Source organism: Camponotus vicinus, unplaced genomic scaffold (assembly GCF_025532165.1).
Source record: "Camponotus vicinus isolate PSW18456_S1 unplaced genomic scaffold, iyCamVici1.0 SCAF_11, whole genome shotgun sequence".
NCBI classification, from domain to species: Eukaryota; Metazoa; Arthropoda; class Insecta; order Hymenoptera; family Formicidae; genus Camponotus; species Camponotus vicinus.
The window spans coordinates 16,449,057-16,469,941 of NW_028141947.1; the positions used below are offsets into that span (position 1 = coordinate 16,449,057).

Sequence of the window (20,885 nt, forward strand, 5' to 3'; positions counted from 1 at the left end):
TTTCGCGCGATCGTAGAAAATTTCCGGGGATTTTTAGAGAACTCTCGAATGAAACGGTTTTACATGGGGATTTTCATTGATCAAATTAGAAGAGAAATTTTTAATTTTGGTTGCGATCGATAAGTGATTTGCAAATTTGTCATTTTTAAATAATGCGTGCATCTGTCTTTGGGCTATTTGATTCTTTTGCGAGCGTTGCCGTGATAATGCTTATCTAGGGAGAAAATTATATAAAACTGATGTGCAGTGAAACTTGAGATATAATAACACGCTGTGAATTACTGATTGTGAGTATATATATATATGTGTTAAATGCGGGACTTGTCCTAAGCATGGCGCACTTTCTCTCGAGCGCAAATACTAAAGGCCAATCCGAGAAGGATGCTGACTGTTTCATGGTCGGAAGATATATCGAGATTAACATATATTATAGATCTCAATTTTTTCCTCACAAACTTTTGTCCACGATTTGATCAACAGAGTCAATTTCTTTTCGTAACAAAAATGTCCAGGTCGCAATAATTCTTTCGAACAAACGATTATAAATTTAAAAATCTCAAGACAAAAAGATGTAACATAATTTATATTTATCGTTTAATTTGAGCAGACTTTTTGTAAGATAACAGAATTTTATATTAATAGTCACAATTCTTTAATAAAGTATTCAGAAGAAATTTATCTCTTACAATAAACTTTAAAGTCGACAGTCTGACTTTGTAAAAGTATTAACAGCGTGTATTTAAGGTTCATTCAACTTTCGCGTGTTTACACACGCGAGTATTATTGTCAAGAATGGCGTTGAGATGACACGTCGACTATAGCGTGCACCACCACGTTGCACCGCTATTCTTTCATAATTGCGTCTCATGCAACTCGCAGCACCATCAATTTTCGTCCCCTCCTCTCCCCGCGTTAAAAGAGAGCGACGAAGGGCGGCGCATCCCTAACGTAAGATTCAACGCGGAATATCTCCCAGGAGTATCAGGCCGCATTTCCTCGTCGCTTCGCGCGCGGCCATTGCTCCATTAATTATTCTAAAATCATATTTTTCCGGTCGCGAAATCGCGTGCGCGCGCCTTCGCTTCTGCGTCGCGGAAAAGTGCATCTCGCGGGCACGGGGCACGGTGAAAGCACGAATATCTCCCCCTCGCCCACCCCCCACTCCCCCCCTCGGCCCCTAGATCGCGAGCGGCCGGGGGAACGAACGCGCGTTCCCGGGGGGCCCTCTCACTTTCGCTCTCCGGAGAAAGTCCGCTCGCCCCCTTCTCCCCCTCCCCCCCCTCGAGCCGCTTTGCGATTTCCTCTCTCGCGTCTCCGTCTCACGTAAAAGCGCTCGCCTCGATGATCGCAACCACGATGCACGCCGCCGCGAGCCTCCCTCGCCCCCCTCGCTCCCCCCTTCGCTTCTTTCCATTCGCTTCATCCCGTCCCTCCCCCTCCCCGCATCTCGAGCCCGCGACGGTTCTTCTGCGCTTCTTCTACGGTGTGCTCTCGCGATCCGACAGGGGTTAATGCACTCCTAGAGCAAACCATAACCTTAGCCGGAGCCCTCGAGAAGCGCGGGAATCTCGCTACCGACGACAGAAGACGGACAGACGGACGGAGGTCCCCGCAGCATCGCCTATACTGGATCGACGAACACACGTAATGGCATTTCTCTCGGTGCTTTCTTGCAGAAATGCTGATAGTAATGGTAATTTTACGTACGGCAGCGCGTTCTTGTTTTTATAAAAAAAAAAAAAAAATCATAATGTACAAGAGGAGACGCAATTTGCATATGAAAGCTGCTTTGCAGGAAGACAATTTATCATTCCTCGATTCGCAAATCGCAAATCTTCCGCTTTTGTATCTTCTGAAATCATGAGATGCTCTCGTGCGTTTCTACGTCCATTAATTCTAAAAGTCTCCACGTCATTCTTTCAGTCTCCGAATTTTGCGACGACTCTTGGAGTGGATATCTGGGCTCACATCTCCGGATCTCGGTGGAAAGCGGACGGTATGGCTCCAGGATAAAACCGTATCAGGGGAAAGTATCTCGTAAAAGCACATGATTATCGTACGACGTCGCAATCAGGCTCCGAAAAGGGCGATTTCCCTCTCCCTCCTCCTCCCCTCGTTTTATTGAAAACCATACCGAGGAGATGTCTCTGTAAAACGGCGTCATTAAGAGATACACGAGCGATACGCGATTAAGATTCGTGGACCTTGGGACGCATTGTCCGTGCGCGATAATTGGCCGCTGTTTTGTATGCGTGCTCCTTCGGCGGACAGAATAGTTTATCTCTACTATCTTTCTTTTTCTATCGAACCAACTCGCGGTATCTCTCTCCGTCTTCCTCTTCCTCTCTCTTACACTAGAAGCGGTAGATTCTATAGTGATAGAACGTCGATCCAGGGCCGACGAGTAAGCGCCTTGGAGGCGTAATGACGATCGTAGAAACTCTCGAGGTCGGTCCACAGCGAGACTCAGAGTTTCGCGAACGCGAAATAGACGACTCGTAAACACGGATATTATGTATTTTTTTTTTCCAAAATTATCAAGTGTTGAAAAATATACTGCTGTTGAGATGATTAGAAAATATTTATTTTCGCGAATAGAAAGGGTTTAGTTAAATGGTGATAAGAAAACTTTAATCGTGCAATTTTGGACTTTGTGTTTAATAGAAATTCAAAACGTTTAATCATTAATTTGTGAGCTAAAGTTTGAATAAATAAAACGAATAATATTGACAGTTTCAAGAATCGTTTTCGATTGTTGAAATGCACGTCGCGAAGTCTTTAAGCAGGCTGTAACGAGATTAATTGAACCGATAGTGTGAAAAATATTAAATTATATTGCCTTTGAATTTGCGCGATAATCGGCAATTATCGCGTGCGTACTTTATGAACCAACGGAACACTCTCTCTCTCAGAAAACGACATCATTGCATAGCGCTATTGTGTGCATTTTCTTCAGAGGTGACCGGAAAAGTCTAGTAAATGGAAAAAAAACATGGTAAATTTCGGTTTTTCTGTCTAGATTTTATTCGATAAACTGATAAAAATTATAAAAAAATGACTAGTAACACTAAAATAAATTTATAAAACTTTATACAAAAAGATATTTACGTTTTAATTGGTAAATCATACTAATCACTGTAGTTTTAAAAAGTGAAACCAATATAATAATAAAGTTTTTTTTTATTCAAATTAATACGTGAATTTTTGAGACAAAAATTTTGAAGATATAAATGTTATTAAATTTTACATTAATTTTTAGTTTAATGCGAAAAATGTGTAATAAGAACAGAATTAAAAATTATCATCAATATATATTTAAATAAATTTATTTATAATTTTGCGTTTCTTGAACATCTTGTAACCAGAAACCTATTTTATTTAATACGTCAATTGTGGATTTCATTTTAGATTAAACTAAGTTAGAAAACATTCTGTCAATTGATGTATATCGAATAAGCTTTTCTATTTATTATTTTAATACTTTTAATGAAAAAAGATAATTTTTTTCGGAAAATATCAATTTTGACCACTGATATGGATTTTACCCGAAAAATGTGGAATTTTGCCAATCTTGGTATCCTTCAACGTTTCTTACAAAGAAATCCCTCGCCAATACAATGCGCTCTTCGCGAATACGACGTAATGACGTTACGCGAGATAAAATCGCGAATTACAGCGTGTGTCGCGCGATAACGAGTACGTCGCGTGCATAACGCACGTGTTTTAACGACGCAATTATGATCCACCAAGAGCCACAGTTCTCGCCCCACCGAAGGAAAACGCCGTATATGCACATTCCTCACTGAATAACAAACTTTTTAACCCGGAAAGATGTGTAAACTTACAACATTGTAACAGTATCTAAAAAAATGTATGTATAATGTATGGATAAAATGTGCAAATATGGCAAAATTTAAAATTCTCGTTTCTATAAATGTAATAATAAATTGAAAGATGCATACAAATTGGGATTATTTTTTAATAGAACACAGAATTTTTTGGCGAAAACAGCTCTCGTTGAAAAGTCATTGCACACACAACAGGCGGATAAAAAAATGAAAAATAATCCTGGTTAATCATCTTTATTTCTATAACATGTTCATAATCTCAATTTCTCCAAAACGCATCAGTCGGAGATGAACTTACACTCGCGCTAAGCGAAGTGTTGAAAATAACCGCTCAAACGTCCCTGACGAGATGGGAATGTTGAGTTCATCGCGAATAGTATGTTGGCTGTCGCGATTTGCACTTCCTAGTCGAGGCTCGTACGCATGTAACCAGTAGAGCACACGCATCTTCGCATACGTAGCATACGTAGGTGTGCGTGTACATAAGACTAACAATAATAATAAGGTTGAGTCATGCGCGTCTCGGAGACCTTCGCGAACGAAGAAGGGCCTTGATTCGTGCCCCGGGCAAAGCGAGGATCTCTGCCTCGATTATTCGAACGTGCGCAGCCTCCTTCTCAAATTCAACGTCCTTTTTCGGAATCGTAATATATCGCTGCAAATTTCTGGCCCATCACCGCCGAGATCTCTCGTCCTGGTATACAAGAAAAAACGCATACGCGTGCAATTCTCACGGTCTGTGCGAACATCTTTTACTGTGGAAACTTTTAAAATTATAAACTGGTCAAGATAATAGATATGCACAACACATACCAAGTCAACAAATTAAGAGTTAATTTAAGAAAATAAATTTGAATAAAGTTTGGTTTAGTACTATTTCAGTCTTTAATTAAAAAATTTTGTATTAATAAGTATCATTTCTATTAATGAATTTGCAAGGTTGTCAATATTCAATCGAACAAACTTTAATATCCTGATATTTCTAGCACACATTTCAAATGCAAATAACGTTGGCTTTCATACGAAAAGTTGTTTTTGAGGTAACTCTTAGAAAAAAGGGGAGGACGCGCAGGAGCCACGCGTAAAAGAAATCAACAATCACGCTGGAAAGCCAAGAGCCGCCATCTGTTAAAATCCGTGGTCTGGAATTTGCTTGGTTTTTGTCTCTCGCGGGACATTACCCAGGGTGAGTGGCCATCGTCGCCTTGCCTTGTAAATAATTTATGACAAATGCACCCCTCGACTGCATTCGTTCTGTTTGCGCGGCTCACAAACATTCAGCCCGCAAACGTGCATCAAAAGCAACATAAAAAACCCACACACTCGTATCTAAATTTTTATTTTTAAAAAATCCAATAACATAAATTTGTAATTTGTTAAAAACCCTATAAAAGGTGCGTTCAAAGATACGTTTCCAATAATACAATAATACAGAAAATTTAACAAGCAATATGAAGGAATAATTCAATCATTCGATATTAATAGTCTTCGTGTTTTACAACAATCGATAGATTAATAATTGCGGATTATTTCGAAAATATCACGGAAAATATGACGCTAACGAAGAGAAATTTCTCTCGATCATTGTATTATTTGGAATATGCGTGCAATCGAATCGCAATAACTATGACAAAGCAGACGACTTCCTTGAAGGCGACGACAATCGCTTTTCAATGCGTTCGATGAGCTTCAATAACGCAAAGCCGTATATAAAGACGCGTTTTACAATCGCCGTCTCCTCTACAGAAGCTGACTACGCCGGGCGTGAAAATCCGTCGTTGTCATGTTCCCGACTGGTCAACAGTCGAGAATAGACGAGACTAACGTCGACTAAGAGCACTATGTATAGCAGACCGAATCACCATATTGTATTTCATAGTGAAAGCATTTATGTGAAATAATAGCTCACACAGATGTGAGATATGTTCAATAAAAAGCATATTTATTTGTTTTGTATAGTAATTATACCAAATTGCTGTAATCAAACAAATTGACAAATTAAAAAAAATTTTGACAATAATAAAATATAGTATAAAAAAAATTTATTTGTTAATATCATCAATTAATTTGACATATCAAGATTAAAGACGATTCATACTTTTAGTTATGATTTTGTTAAATAATCATATATATTTTTTCTTTCTTAGTTTTGCTAAATAATTTATACAAATATTAGCATACAGACAAAAATGTAACCAGAATTTTGTTTATACAACATACAAAGAGCCGAAAACATCTGAATGAAGATGAAATTTGAAAGTAGGTTAAACAATTTCAAGCTTTGGAGATGCATAGTGGATAATTGCATTTCAAAATTAATTAAGTTTTATCAGCACAAAGAAGCTTTGCATATATTTTCTCGTTTGATTCACGTACTATAGCAAACAATGGTATAAAATATGGCAGTCTGTTCCGCTTGGTGGAATACAGCGCTCTAAAGTCAACCAAGTTTTTTCGTAAGAAGATCGTGCGAGATTCGCTCGAGGAGAGACAGAATCATCGAAGGTCGTTGACGTCAGCCACTGCACTCTGAGTAATGTAATAATGAAAACGCGCAACGCGAGAAATTAGGCGAAGCAATGTTCCTTGGAAAATTCCTGCTTGCCCGGCACGTGACAAGTATATGAGAATATTTCTTCCTACACGTTGTTATATAAAGAAGTCTCGAAATTTGTTAAGAATACAATAAGCCCTGCCGATTGGCGTCTAGTTTTCGATTTCTATTTTCGACGAAAGAAACTAAAATTTATTTATTTAGAATAAAAAAGAATTAATCTGAATTAATTAGAATCAAACTACTGAACAATAATAAGTAATAGAATAAACAAATATTTATATCTATAAGATTATACAATGTAATTTAATAATAATAATAATATTAAAAAATTAAAAATTAAAAAAAAATTAAAAAAATAAAAAAGCTAAGAGGATAACTTTGATTACCTAACTTTATTTCATTTCAATCCTGCGCATCTGAATTATATATAATTACAATATAATTATGTCTTGTAAAGTTTACGTAAAAATGTACAATAAATCTGAAAAAAATGGTCGCAATTTTATTAGCCAAAAGCATTGATCACAGCAGAAATATATTTATATTCTGACGACTCGAGAAATTCTAATGAAGGCAAGACACGCGAGTCAAGAAGAATGTAACGGTTTTTAGCCGAGGTTGCAAAGTACAGCCACGATTACTCAAAGATGCAATTAGATGCTGTTAATTCTCGACACTCGGACGTAGTGAATGAACTGCGTAAAGTTAACCGCGAGAAAAGTATCCGCGAGTATCGAATTTTTTTTTTATAATTAAGTATTTCAACGATTCTCCTTCTCTCTTTCTCTTCTTCCTCACCTAAGATGCCGACGATGTTGCAACTAGAAATGCATACGAGATGCAGCGAGAAAGTCGATCAAGGATTCAATTATCGCGAACCGCGGGGGTCCACGAGCAAGAGTGAAATCAATCAATATCGCAAATCCGAAATCTTGTGGTTAATCAATCCTAGAATCTTGCTATCCATCGCGAAATCGCAACGATTAAACGAGACTCTGATTCATCTATTCGCGAAAGCCAATCGATATATCCAAGTCTTTTGGCTGTCCAATCAATCGAGTCAATTAATCTCTTATCACACGCCACATTTGTCTCGTAAAAACATTAATGATGTAAAAAATACATTAGGAATCTAAATTTATATCGCCGCTTCTCTCCTCGGATAAATAAGAGAGAGATTCTTCAATAAAGATAAAATCTAGTAGTGCAAACCAAATTATTATATCGTAATAAAATTTAATTAAAATGCGAATCGATTTCCCGATTTCCGTCTCACAATTAAAGAGAATTTAATATGCGACTTGATTTTGATATGAATTGATTTTCTCTTTCAATTCTTAATAAAAAGGTTAAAATTATATATTTTAATTATTCATATTCTCTGCTAAATTTTTTTTAAATTACCCATTAAATAATCGAAATGTATTCAAAAGTATTCAATGTAGGCAATTTATGGCAAAATACTATTCCAACAAATGTCGGATATGCGTCTTTTTTTCGCGTCTCTTTTGCATATCCTAATATGACGCCGCTTTAACAACCGGTTTCGGATCAAGGAAATCAATGGTCCTCGCGATTCTTTTGCGAGCGTTGGTGTTTCGAGGCAAACTCGAGATCGATTAACGACCCTAACCCAATTAGTTGATGGCGGTAAAAGAAGGAACGAGGAAGAGATAAGAAAATAAAGATAAATGTGCTCAAATATTATATCTTTTCTAATCTCTTTCATTTTTTCTGACAATAAAGTATATAGAGGAGAAATTATTTCATTAAATATTTACAATATTAGATAATTAAATATTCTTTAATCAATTTAATTACTCGTAAAATCAAGATTTAACGCAGGATGATCCGAATATTTCATGCAAGCACTTAATTTCATTTAGTACACGCGATCGATAAAAGTTGATACAGGGAAATAAACTTTTCATAATAAGAATTTTAATAAATCACACAATTCTTTTTATTTCTCGATTTTACGATATGTTCGAAGATCAGATTTTAAAAAATTTACAGAAAATTTCTTTAACGCTAAAATTATATTTTATTCACACTGAAATTTTTTAGACACCAATAAATTTTTTAATATTCTGATTTTTTTATTCACGCGGATTTTAAGCGCTTTTCGCGAGCGAAAAGAATTAAAATGAAGGTGATATAGAGATAACATTACACAGAAAAAAAATAAGCGTCAAATCAAAACTTATATACTTAAACTAACGCGTTCATTGTTTCGTGTATACGCAACAATTTATAATCTTCTTAGAAGAATTTAATAATTTTAAATTTCAACAATATCATAGTCTTATTTTCATATTGTAATTATCATCTCAAGAATATATAATTATTTAATTCTACTTTAAGAAAATTATAATCTTTGATTTAAAAATGTTATTTTCTACCTAACATTGTTTCCTTTCCATTCAAGAAAATTAAATCTTAAATCATAAAAATATATTTTTCTTGATTCAATTATATAAAATGACTTCATTCAAGCAAGCAATTATTCAAGCAATTATATTTTTCTTTAATTAACGCAATATAATCTCATTTCAAGATTTCCATGTTAAACCTAAAGATATTTTCAAAACAAGAATGTTTTTTTTTTCTGTGTAACAACAGCCTTTTGGAAATCCGCGTAACCTTCTCTCTTTATTCTGCTATGACTTCTCGCGTGACAGTGACATTATATTCGTCTCGCGCATCTCTCTGTCGCGGTGCCGTTTGTGACGTCATGGTTCGATTCGCGACAGAGATTTTCCGCCCGTCGAATTTCCGTGTACTCCATTTTTTGCGGGTCCAAAACGACGACGCTTGACTGCCGTTAAATTTGTGTCAATGTTATCCGCGCGCGCTAACGATCCGCCGTTACCTTCGTTTCTCCTGGTGATTACTACGTATCGATTCCGCGCATATCTTACTTCACGTCCGTGGAAACGCGAACGTATATACATGATTGATTATTGCAAACAAGACCGTAATGCATTTTATATCTCGCACGAGTATACAACGACTTAATTGTCGTCTCTTCACTTTTCTGCTTCCTCGATCAAGCGAACGTAGCAATTATTCAAATATTACTCAGCATTTTGAATATCGTGTCTTTTTTGTATTTAACTTTTTTCCATTTGCTTTAAAAATAGAATCTCGCGTATGCACTTTTCCAAATCGAGAGAGAAACATTGCCGCGAATGAATAAGCCTCTAATGTACACGCTTATTTGAAAAATGAAAGGCTGCATTTATCATTTAAATGGCGCATCATTCATTAGCCTCGAGCTTGCCTTCATAAATATTTCCATTGCGACGATGACGGGCGGTGCGTTTGCACTCGGCGTATTTCAAAATCCAGAATCCTTAACGCGAAACCTGCGCGTTTCAGAGACAAACCGTGTTCCAAGGTAAGCCAAAGTCAGCCGCGGCTGCAATTGTTTAATCGATCGTAACAATAACACTCGATTCATCATAATTTTATGCGACTTGTTGTGTACGTACCGTGCAAAATTCAACAAACGCGGACATCGATGACGACGAGAAACATGTCGTCGTAATCGAGCTGCCAATAACAACACTATCGTGAAATGCTCACTAATCAATATATTAAGAGCTCGTTCAATATATAATTTAGCGAGTTATTTCAAAAAGATGCAGGCTTCGCGCGAAGGTTTATTATTTGTCGCATGCATGTCGGCAATTACGCATAATGTAAAACAGGGTACACATTATTGCGAGTGTGATTCATCTGAATAGAAAGGATATCTGTATCCTTTGAAAGGAAGACATTTCAAACTTTTTTTAAATAAATAGTTTAATTATTCGATTATTCATTTATCAACCGAAAAATAAGTTTTCCAAGCAATTTAATTTCCATGACAAAATATATTCGTGAGTTAATTTACTATCGGAACACATATGCTGTAGAAAACACGATTGTTCGCGCAAAATTCTTACTGAATCGTCATTTACGTATGTGCATATGTTTTCATATATTTTACATTCGGATACTATGTGTAAAATGTCACAGAAAAGAGGACCTTTATGCTCCTAGATCACAATAAATTATCATTCTATTGCATATCATAAATATGAATCCTACCTCATCTTTAACAAAAAAACCCGACACCTTTCATGAATCGTGTCGTATAAAGGCCGGAATGAAGCGCGAGATTTAGTCACCTTCAATAATTTTCAACTTTAATATGAACGATATCGCGCATCTCAGCAAAATCATCTCTCTCCGAGACCTAAGACCATCCGAAAAGAGATCAGGTCGATGCAGAAAACTTTCCCCGGTCGGCTCGTGCACCGATCCTTGACCATGACCGCATTTCCCATGGCCCCCGTGCCCTGAACAAGGGTCACCCTATGCACACGCGTCTGCAATAGCCGGCTGTCTCCCTGCTATCAGGAGGAAGGTGATTTCCAGAGCGGATATTCGGCGAAGGTGGGAAGAGAGAGAGACGAACTCGCGAATTGTATTCGAGAGTCAAGGCTCCGGCCCAATTCGGGTTCGTAGACCCGGAGGATAGGTCGCACATATACATACTTTACACACACGTACGCGCCCTGTCTCTTTTTTCATGTTTCGCCTTCGTAAGGTCATTTACTTTTACCAGCAGCCTTCCTCAAGGTTCGGCGGCTCGCTCCTCTCGTCCTTATGTCTGCGAGGATCGAGCAGGTGCGTGGCACATGTATGTATGTGTATGCATGTGTGCTCCATTTCTCGAAAGCTTCTCGCAAAAACGATCGATCCTTTCTGATCAAATTGAATTCTCACTTAATATTATTTTTGTCAAAATAATGGGTACAAAATTTTCCTAAATAAATCACTTGTATATATCTGTTTTTATATTTGACGAGTATAAAATTAAAATGTTGATTCGTTAAAGAGGTCGTTCAATATTACAGAAATTTTATCGAAATATTAAAAAAAGATTCGATGATATATGTCAGCTACACGCCCGTTTCAAAAATAAGCAAAACATTGATGATCGCGCCTCGTGGTCGAAAAATAATCATTCCATGACGAAGTCGCGACGCGAAAATTATTTTCGACCACGTCGCGTGTACTGTTACGATCGTGAAGAAAACGTAAACACAGACACATCTCCGAAGGCCAAATGCGCGATCAATGAGATGGTACGGAAATAACGAAGATTAATTATACCGTTATAGCATTCTTTCGTAAAGAAAAAAGACATTTTTTATTAATAATATTAAAATTTTAACTTAAAATAGTGATATAAAAACCATGATATAAAAGATAAAAATCTTAATATCAATTCAACCAGTTTCAATTTTGCAAAAATTATTATTACGATGCGAAAAAAAAAATACATATTCTATAATCCCGAGATAATGACATACATATTTATATGTTATATCTTTTTTATGTTTTAATCCTATTATAATAAATACTAAAAGTTATCTCCTCAGCTTATAGTCTCTCATATTTTACCACCAAACAATAATTTATCATTGAAGAAACACGTGGGTGCGACGTAAACTTTTCACGTATGCAAGCGTGTGCCATGAATATAGATATGATGCGTAGTTCTAATTTGACTTCTCGCGAAGGTAAACACGAGGCAATCCACGTGGTATCGCTTTCAGGGACGTGGCACAACGATTTGTTTCCACGTGTACGAGAAAATACACTTCGCGATCGACAAGCACTGTCATTAACTATCAACAGATTATCCGCGCTATCCGACGAGCGCGCGAAACGCGGAATAGGATTTGCGCGCGATCAAACTCAATGACGGTTAAACATTCACATGGCGTCGAGCCTTTCAGGGTCGTACGATACGTGCATTTCGCTGCCAAGGTATATAAAGACGAAAATACGACGCGGCCGAGCAACGAGTTATCTCCCTGATTACGATTGCTAATTCTCTTTTCCGGAAGAATAAAACACAAACCTTACGAGAAAAAAAGAGATATGAAACGATTTTGACATAACTCGATTGATGAAAAAAGAAAGAAGATATTTTGAAAATTAAATTTCTAGAGCAATTCTATGGAAAAGTTTTCAAGCAAACTTTAATTAAATATTTAAATCCGAATTTTGAAGAAGGAAACAAAATATATTCATGCATTTCTCTCTGAATCAAATTTTTCCAAAATTTTAGAAAAGCTGTATATTTTAACTTTTCAATCAATTTTTTTCTCTTCATTGCGAACATTTTCTCTCAACGTGTCGTTCTTTGTTTTTTCTCTTTCATATTTCGAGAGTAATTTTTAATTTACGCAGACGACGAGCGCCGATGTTTGATCTTTCGGAATCGACCGTGACGGTAGAGTCCACGTGGCCTCAAGGCCTCTTACGCATATACGGGGCCCTTATGGTTCGCGCCATGGCAATATTTATCGAACATATACCGGCTGAATGTACAGCAGACAGTTTTGGCCCTCGGACCTGGGCGCCACGAAGGTCGCCACGTAACCGCTTAATGAGGAGAGCGAGAAAGCAAGGACTGGGAGAGTAAAATATACTAGAATTTATATGACATCGTGCCGCGTTAATGTGTTTACAAAAATGTCCGTGTTGAATAGAATTCCCTAATCTTTAGTTGATTTTTTTCCAATGACAATTTTAATCTTATTCAAGTTATGTTCAATATAAATAAAACATTTTTCCTTCCACAAAATAATGATAATAATCGTGATGATATCTTTCTCCAAATCGAGGCGAGAATTTCTTATGATTCACGATAATTTTCCAGTAAAAAAAATTTCTTTTAATTTTCCAATTCATGTCAACAAAAAAGATTCGTCTTTTTTATCACAATTGTAATTGTTATAAAAAAGACGAATCTTTTTCGAAGGTATCAAATGTATGAATATAAAAAAAAGGAAGACTAAAAACGAAATGTTGAATCGAGACAGAAAAAGACGCACGTGTGGGCAAATTTACTACAAATATTTTAAGTATATTAGAGATCTACGAGAGTTTTCTCTGCGTTTGAGCCAACAGAGCCGCAGAGACTACAAACAAATCGGAAAGGAGCGGGAGAACCGCTCGAGGGCCGAAGATTGGCCTAGGCTGAAAATACTTGTATAAAATATAGTCGAATCTCTCTCGAGAGCAAATCATGCGAGCGAATGCGGGAATCTATTCGAACGTAAATTCACAGTTATCATGTTTTTTTCGCGTGCTCTTATAACGCAAATATATATTTATTAATTATTTATTTAAATCTACTTTATTAACAACTTTCTCAAATGCGAGCAAACATTCGGTATATATAATTCCACAATATTAATTATTCCAAATTGATCTTTAATCGTCTTGAAAAAACCTTGATCGCGAATGAGTAAAATCATCATTAAATTCAAGTATCTTTTCGATGCAAAGCGTCAAATCGCGAAAGTACACAGAAAAAAAGGACATTCTTGTTTTGAAAATATATTTAGTTTTAACATGGAAATCTTGAAATGAGATTATATTGTGTTAATTAAAGAAAAAAATAAATTGCTTGAATGAAGCCATTTTATATAGTTCAATCAAGAAAAATATATTCTTATGATTTAAGATTTAATTTTCTTGAATGGAAAAGAAACAATGTTAGATAGAAAATAACATTTTTAAATCAAAGATTATAATTTTCTTAAAGTAGAATTAAATAATTATATATTCTTGAGGTGACAATTACAATATTAAAATAAGATTATAATATTGTTGAAATTTAAATTTATTAAATTCTTCTAAAAAGATTATAAATTGTTGCGTATATACGAAACAATGAACGCGTTAGTTTAAATATATAAGTTTTGATTTGCCGCTTATTTTTTTTCTGTGTATGTGCAAACATACATTGAAGGGTGTCACTCCCGGCGATCTTTACGTAAATCAATACTTTGCATAATGCTCCCACGATCACTTCCTCGATCATATGATCGATTACCGCCGGGCACGAGAGAGCCGTTCATTTTCCCCGACACGTCGCGAGCTCGACGCTTGATTTTCTCGCTCGGCGAAAAGGTTCTATTAACTTGACACGCGCGCTGCCCCGGCCATTCGATCGCGGAGGCTGCTGTATCAAATCCCTCCTTTGCTATTTCGTTGCATGTCTGCGGGTCCCACGCACGCGACGACTGTAACGCGCGTGGGCGAAGAAGGCGCATCGTCGCTTGCCCGCGCTTTTAACTGTCACGGCCGCACTCGGCTTAACCTTTTACCCGAAGATTCGAGCCCGAGATTAAGAGGATTGCCGCCGCAATCTTATCAATCTTATCAAATCCGGAAAGATCGTCGTTCCAGAAAAGCACGAAGAAGGAAAAGAGAGAGAATAAACGTATATTATATTCCAAATCTTTCTTCGAATTAAGTAAATATATTGTTCTTTTAGAAAATGTGAAACTAAAAATTACATTGTTCAAAAATTAAAGAAAAAAAATAAACATAATATAAAAAATGCTACTATTATTATTTTTCTTTCTTTAAGATGTATTTTTTATCAATGATATATTCTTGAATATATGTATTATTTTTCTGAAAATAATCATTCTTGTCATAAGTAATCGGAGATTTTTAAATTCAAAGACTCTTTCCGGGCTAAAATCGGAGGATTGACAACAAACCTATTGACAATTGACAACCCTAATCGAATCTTTTCTAAAGTACTAATCGACAATTATCCTTTCGCATTGTTTGAGGAAAGTATATCGGTTTTTTTATTTATATAATTATTAATTTTTAATTATTATTTTTATAATTATTAATTATTAATTATTCTATTTAAAGTTTTGTTTAATATATATCGAATCAATTTTTGACCTATATAGTTTTTTCCTCGGTTTTATTTTTTATTGTTTTTCCTATCATAAAAAAAAAGAACAAATAAAATTAAACTCTGCTGGGGAAAAAAACTGAGAAAAAAACAATACTTTTTTAAAACGCTTATTCAAATTGTCTCGACAGTATTTTTATTGAAAAATCGGCTGCGAAGCCTCGTCGAGAAATCCATCACCGAAAATCAAAATTACGAAATTGTGACACAAAAGTCTACGTCATCAAAAAAAAAATGATACAAAACCGCTGAAAGAAGTTGCTGCTTACCTCGTTCTGTTCCGCGGAGCTCCAAAGAAAGGAAGGAAGGAAGCGAAGCACACGCAATCGTCTCCGAGGTCTGTTTCGCACACTTGATTTCTTCCGCACTGGCACTGTATATTCACCGAGCAAAGTTCCCTCGCTAATTTTTCTAGCCTCGCGATAATTTTCCTTTTTCGAGAAAATGAGAAGGAAAGAGAAGAGAAGGCGCGTCGATCCGCCGCGATTATTTATCGGAGCGAATTACGACAGCCCACGCGACTTGCGTACGCGCGTGCACGACGCACGCACGCGACCGCGCGTGGACACCCACGCACACGTACGCGTCTCGGGAAATTACCTTTTTTTTCACGAAAGGAAAGCGACAAGACGCCGAGATGAATATCGGATAATCAGTCGAGAAGATTACGAGTGAACCGGAGGATTTCTGCGTCTCTCGAATCACGTGCTATCACGTGCTTGAAGACGATACACCAAGTTATGAAAAATCCATAAATCATCGAAGGTTCAGTTCGAAAGCCGATAACAACCTGATTCGAATCAAATACTGTAACGTATTTAAAAAGACAGTTCCGAAAAAAAGAAATTTCTTTCTCACTTTCTTCTCGCAACTTTCTTCGTCTCGTAATACCTAGTCCCAGGAAGTTTAGCGATCGCGATTAAAATCCTTCACCGAATCAAAACCACTGTTTCATTCTGTACATCACGATCCACACGTATAATAAAATCAAACGACGCTGCAAATTGTTCCGCACACTGAAGCACGATCCAACACGCACAAACCCAAATAAACAATTGCTCCGTTTTTGTTTACACGGGGCGGCTCGGGTGGGACGCGGCGCGTCCTCTCGAGGAAGGCGTAAAAAAAAAATCTCTCGACCACCTCTGGTGGTTTTCGCGCGTTTATCGTTTTTCGCAAAAGGAGCAACGTAACCGCGATGACCTGTCACGCGAGACTGGACACGCACGAGACGTGAAGAGACGAGACGAGACGAGAGGAGCTTCGACCGGGGAAGCGCGCGCGGAAACACTGAACGGGACGGAGCCTCGGTTTGCCTAGCCTAGCCGCCACTAAACGCCACTATCCTAGGTTAGACACGCTCGCGACACACGCCCCCCTCCCCCTCTCTTCTTCGCCCGTCCCCGTCCGCGCGGATTCCGCTTCTCTCTCTCTCTCTCTCTCTCTCTCTCGCTCGCTCGCTCGCTCGCACGCACGAGCCTCGCCGTCTCCGTTGTTACTGCGAGCCTCTCTCGCCTTCTCTCCCTCCCACCACTTCCCGCGTCCGTACCGTACTGCGCGCGCGATTCCGTCGACGGAAGGGAGGGGGAATCGTAAGGCCATAGCCACGGCCATCGAGTTGCGTGCACGTACACTCGCCCGTGTTTACATGTGTGTGGTATGTATCGCGTGTATACACGCGTATTCCACGCATCGCGAAATTGCGTCAAATCGACTCCTCGTGCCATTTTCGTCTCATCAATTATCCGGCATCTTCGTTATTTTAACGCGAAATGCGGATTCGCGATTCTCTTCTCGTGATCGCGGATTAAATCGATTATGCGACGTATATAGCGTGTGCGTATGTTATTGAAAATCGAAAAAAATGTCAACAGAAATGCGTGACGAAATTCCTGGGGTGTTTGCTAAAAATTATTTTCGAATTTATCGAGAAAAGTACGATAATTGCCACGCGTTTCGTACAATCTTATCGCAATTTCGTAACTTTGTGTCACATAATAACGCCGCGCGCACAGTTTTAATCGTAATTTTTAACGGGTCGCGGCAACAATGAGAGGTCGACGAAAGGACAGTGGCTCTCGATGCGATGCGTTTTTCCATCCTAAAAGCGTGCCAGGAAGACAATGCGAGGTACGTGCGCGCGTCGCGAATCTCGATGAGCGTGTGTGCGTGTGTGTGTCACGTGTGTGTGTCACGTGTGTATGTAAAACGTGTTCTATATTCCGACGACGATCCGATAACGTGCACGCGACACACGCGTACCTACGCACAACGTGACGGAGTCGACGTATGCGACTAGGCATGATATAAAAGGACGCGTCCATCCCCCTCCCCTTCTCCAAACACGTGTTTTTGCCATTTAAATGGTAGCTTTTATGATGGTGACTTTCGATCCGAATACACGATGATAATTACGGACGAGTCGCGAATCTGAGATTGTGTCGTTTGCTTCGAAAGTAGCGTAAATCAAGTCTGAGATACGTCGACTGTGTGTGCGTGTTCCAGATTTATCGAAATATTTTACAGCGAAATTTTTTTCTTTCCAAGGTTGATTGATTTCTTGTCAGTGTATTTATAACGGTTTCAAGTTTATAAAAATTTTGCGCCTTTTTTGCAGTAAATATAATAGTTATATTTATTTTAGAATGAAAGATTTTTGCGGCATCTATCTCGTTTATATTGTAATAATACATTTCGCGCAAACTTATATCGAAATTTTCAAGATTTTCTTCAGTCATTTTTCTAATTTTCTCGAGAAATATTTAACGAGGAGCGACAATAAGGAGCTTGATGCTCGTGATGGAATTAAATGGAAAATGCGTTTTCTCGCATTCGCTACGCAGCGCGACGCTATCAACTCGTTATCACATATCGCTAATAATATGATGCGTCTGTGAACGTTAGATTAAAGAATAATTAATGATCGTTTGTAGTCACGCCAACGTGCATGACGTATGACGCGATTCGCCGATTTTTACCGGACTTCTTGATGTCTAATGCACTTTGCATTAAGATCAGACTGACGTATAAAAGAAACGAAGCATTAAAATTTGCATTACTTGGATGTGAAAAAAGAACGTAATGAATATTTACACCGAGAAGAAAAAAGTCCATCTTTTTCGTAATAATACAGAATAAAAAGTAAAGAGAAACAACTCTTAAAAAAAATCTATTTAAAAAAAGTCAACCTAAATATATTAAATTGTTTGATGATTTTTTTTATACATATTTTAGACTCTTTCTTCAACTTTAATCATTTTGTCAAAATTTAATGTAGAAAATGACTAGATAAAAATTTGACATTTAAAAAAAAAGTTCAATTTTGCAAAAGAACAAAAGCCTGCGACATATATAAGAAAAAATATAAATATAATTTATAAAAGTATTCAACGTTCCATTGCCTATTACGTATCACTCATCACCGTCTAACGTTTGATATGCAGCAAACTCTCTCTGAACTCTTATCTGCATATATTAGCATATCATCACAAGGCAAGGAGAGTATCTATATTTAAAAAAGGTAAATAAATCAATGCCGATCGGCCAATTCCATTATCTACGTTACTCGGCAAAATCATTCTCTATAAATAATTCGTTACACGTGTTCAACGATATCTTGATACAAATTGCAATTCCTCCTTTTCTCTTTCTAAATCGTACGATTCATCATCTATGAGGATCCAATGGCGTGCAATTTTTTCGAGAAGCCGAGTGCTAGTTTCGCGAGGGGGCGGAGGGATTTTAGGGCTATTGGGTAATCACCGAGCGATGATGACACTTTAATCCAAGACGGACGAGCTCCGTCTCGACGTTATTAAATACAACCGCGCAGACGCAGGTGGCCGAAGTGATTGCTGTGGAGCGGATTCGCGAGACTTTCTAACGAAAGTGCAAGTGTTTTCTTTCTTTCTCAATCGACTGCCGCGTAACCGTTCTCGTCTCGCCGACTTTCGCACGTTTTCCGCGATTTCCCGCCGAGGTCGTCGAACGCTTCCTGCTTCGGCCGCGCTTCCATTTTCGCGATCGCACGCCAATCACTTAAAAATCGCGAATTTCTCGCAAACGAGAAAATGGATTTTGATATTTTAATTGTAATTTCCTGGCATGGATTTTGATATTTTAATTATAATTTCCTGGCATGGATTTTGATATTTTAATTATAATTTTCCAAACTTATAAACTATTTTCACACAAACTATTAAAATCTAAGCTTTAAATCCTTACGTGAAATGACTCGAAGCATAAATATAACTTTTACTGCTTCGTGAGATGTATAAAACTTTCGTCGAAAGCTTCTTATTTCCGATCATCAAATGTTGAAAGCTCCGAATTTCTGTGAAGAATTATAAAGTGCGAAAGTTTGGGGGACGCTCGAGTCGTTGGCGACAAAAAGGAACCTTCCCGAGATCCTTGCGACTGGTACTTGTTCCGCGAGGACAAACCTCTTCCGCGAGGGGCGTCACATCCAATCGATTTAGGAAGTCCCGGATCGACCTTCGGGGACCGAAATTTCTAAGATCTCCGAGCCAATACATCGATATCGAGAGCTGCCCGCGGCACCCAACCAAGGCCCGACCGGCTTCGCCGTGACATAAATATTTGGGGGGCCCGCTCTTTCGGCGATCGAGAGAACTGAACTTGAGAGCGCGCGAGAGAAAGGGGAGCGAGAGGGAGGAGAGATACCCGTAATCGTACCGTGGCCATGAGCGACCCTGAAGCGGCGAATTTGCCGATTCGACCGTCATCCTCGAGAGACGCTTCCTTTCGTCTATTTTTAAGAGCACCGCCGACTTTACGATAGCCCAACGCGGTATAATCCGTCACTCTCGTCGATGACGTAATCAATCGAAACACGAGCACCAAGCGATGAAAATCTCAAGCTCGGCATCAGAAATTGAAAACACAATTCTCGGATTCAAAATAAATTAATTATGCTTTGGAGATTTTATTTGTCGATTTACAGTCACCTGTTTATATTTGTGATGTTTACAAGATTCATATATATTTTCGTGATTCAAATTATTATAATTTACGCAGATTTTATTTATTGTATATATCATCACAAAAAATAAAATTATATTCTGTTTTATTAATTTTAATTTACTCAATCTTCAACGGAATTTAATCTATTAAATAAATTTGAAAAATTGATCAAGACATGCATTCGATATATGGATATGAATATTAAAAAGGTTGAGAGAAAGTTTTACTCCATCTCGGGACAAATGTCATGTTCGTTACTAATCATTATACTATGCATTATTTATAAATACTAAAATTTGAATTAATGCGGATATAAAACTCGTTAACGATCCCGAGAACGAATGTAATAACGCAACTTTATATTCGTCCGCGTATACATGTTCTAATTATACCTTGGTAATGAAAACTCGGAAAATGAGCTTCAGTAAATTCGCTTGTTATACGAGATTCACTGTTCAACACCACTTCTCTACAAAAAAATAATATTTTTTTTTATCCGTGAAGATGCATGCAATTTAATCCCGTCGTTAAATTGGCGATTTGTAAATTATGTATGTATGTGTGTGTTTGCTTACTTTAATGTAAAGTATCTCGTTGTCCTTCAGAGACAATATTTTATGCATATCCGATAAAACTTTGTTAAAAACACAGTTGTAAAGTGCAATAAAATTTATCATAAAATTTGACATTTGGGTGAATCTTTTTA

At 37.5% G+C, this 20,885-nt stretch overlaps 1 protein-coding gene across 5 annotated transcripts in view; it reads right to left on the reverse strand.

Moving 5' to 3' along the window:
- Eip74ef (Ecdysone-induced protein E74) overlaps positions 1–20,885 on the reverse strand; it is a 178,843-nt gene that overhangs the window by 146,817 nt on the left and 11,141 nt on the right. Inside the window, exon 1 of one of the 5 annotated variants that reach the window (XM_083082313.1) lies at positions 15,466–16,527. The exons of the other annotated variants lie outside the window; for them this stretch is intronic. The gene's annotated coding sequence lies outside the window, so the exon portion shown is untranslated. Of the gene's footprint in view, positions 1–15,465; positions 16,528–20,885 lie in introns of those variants that run through there. 5 annotated transcript variants of the gene reach the window in all.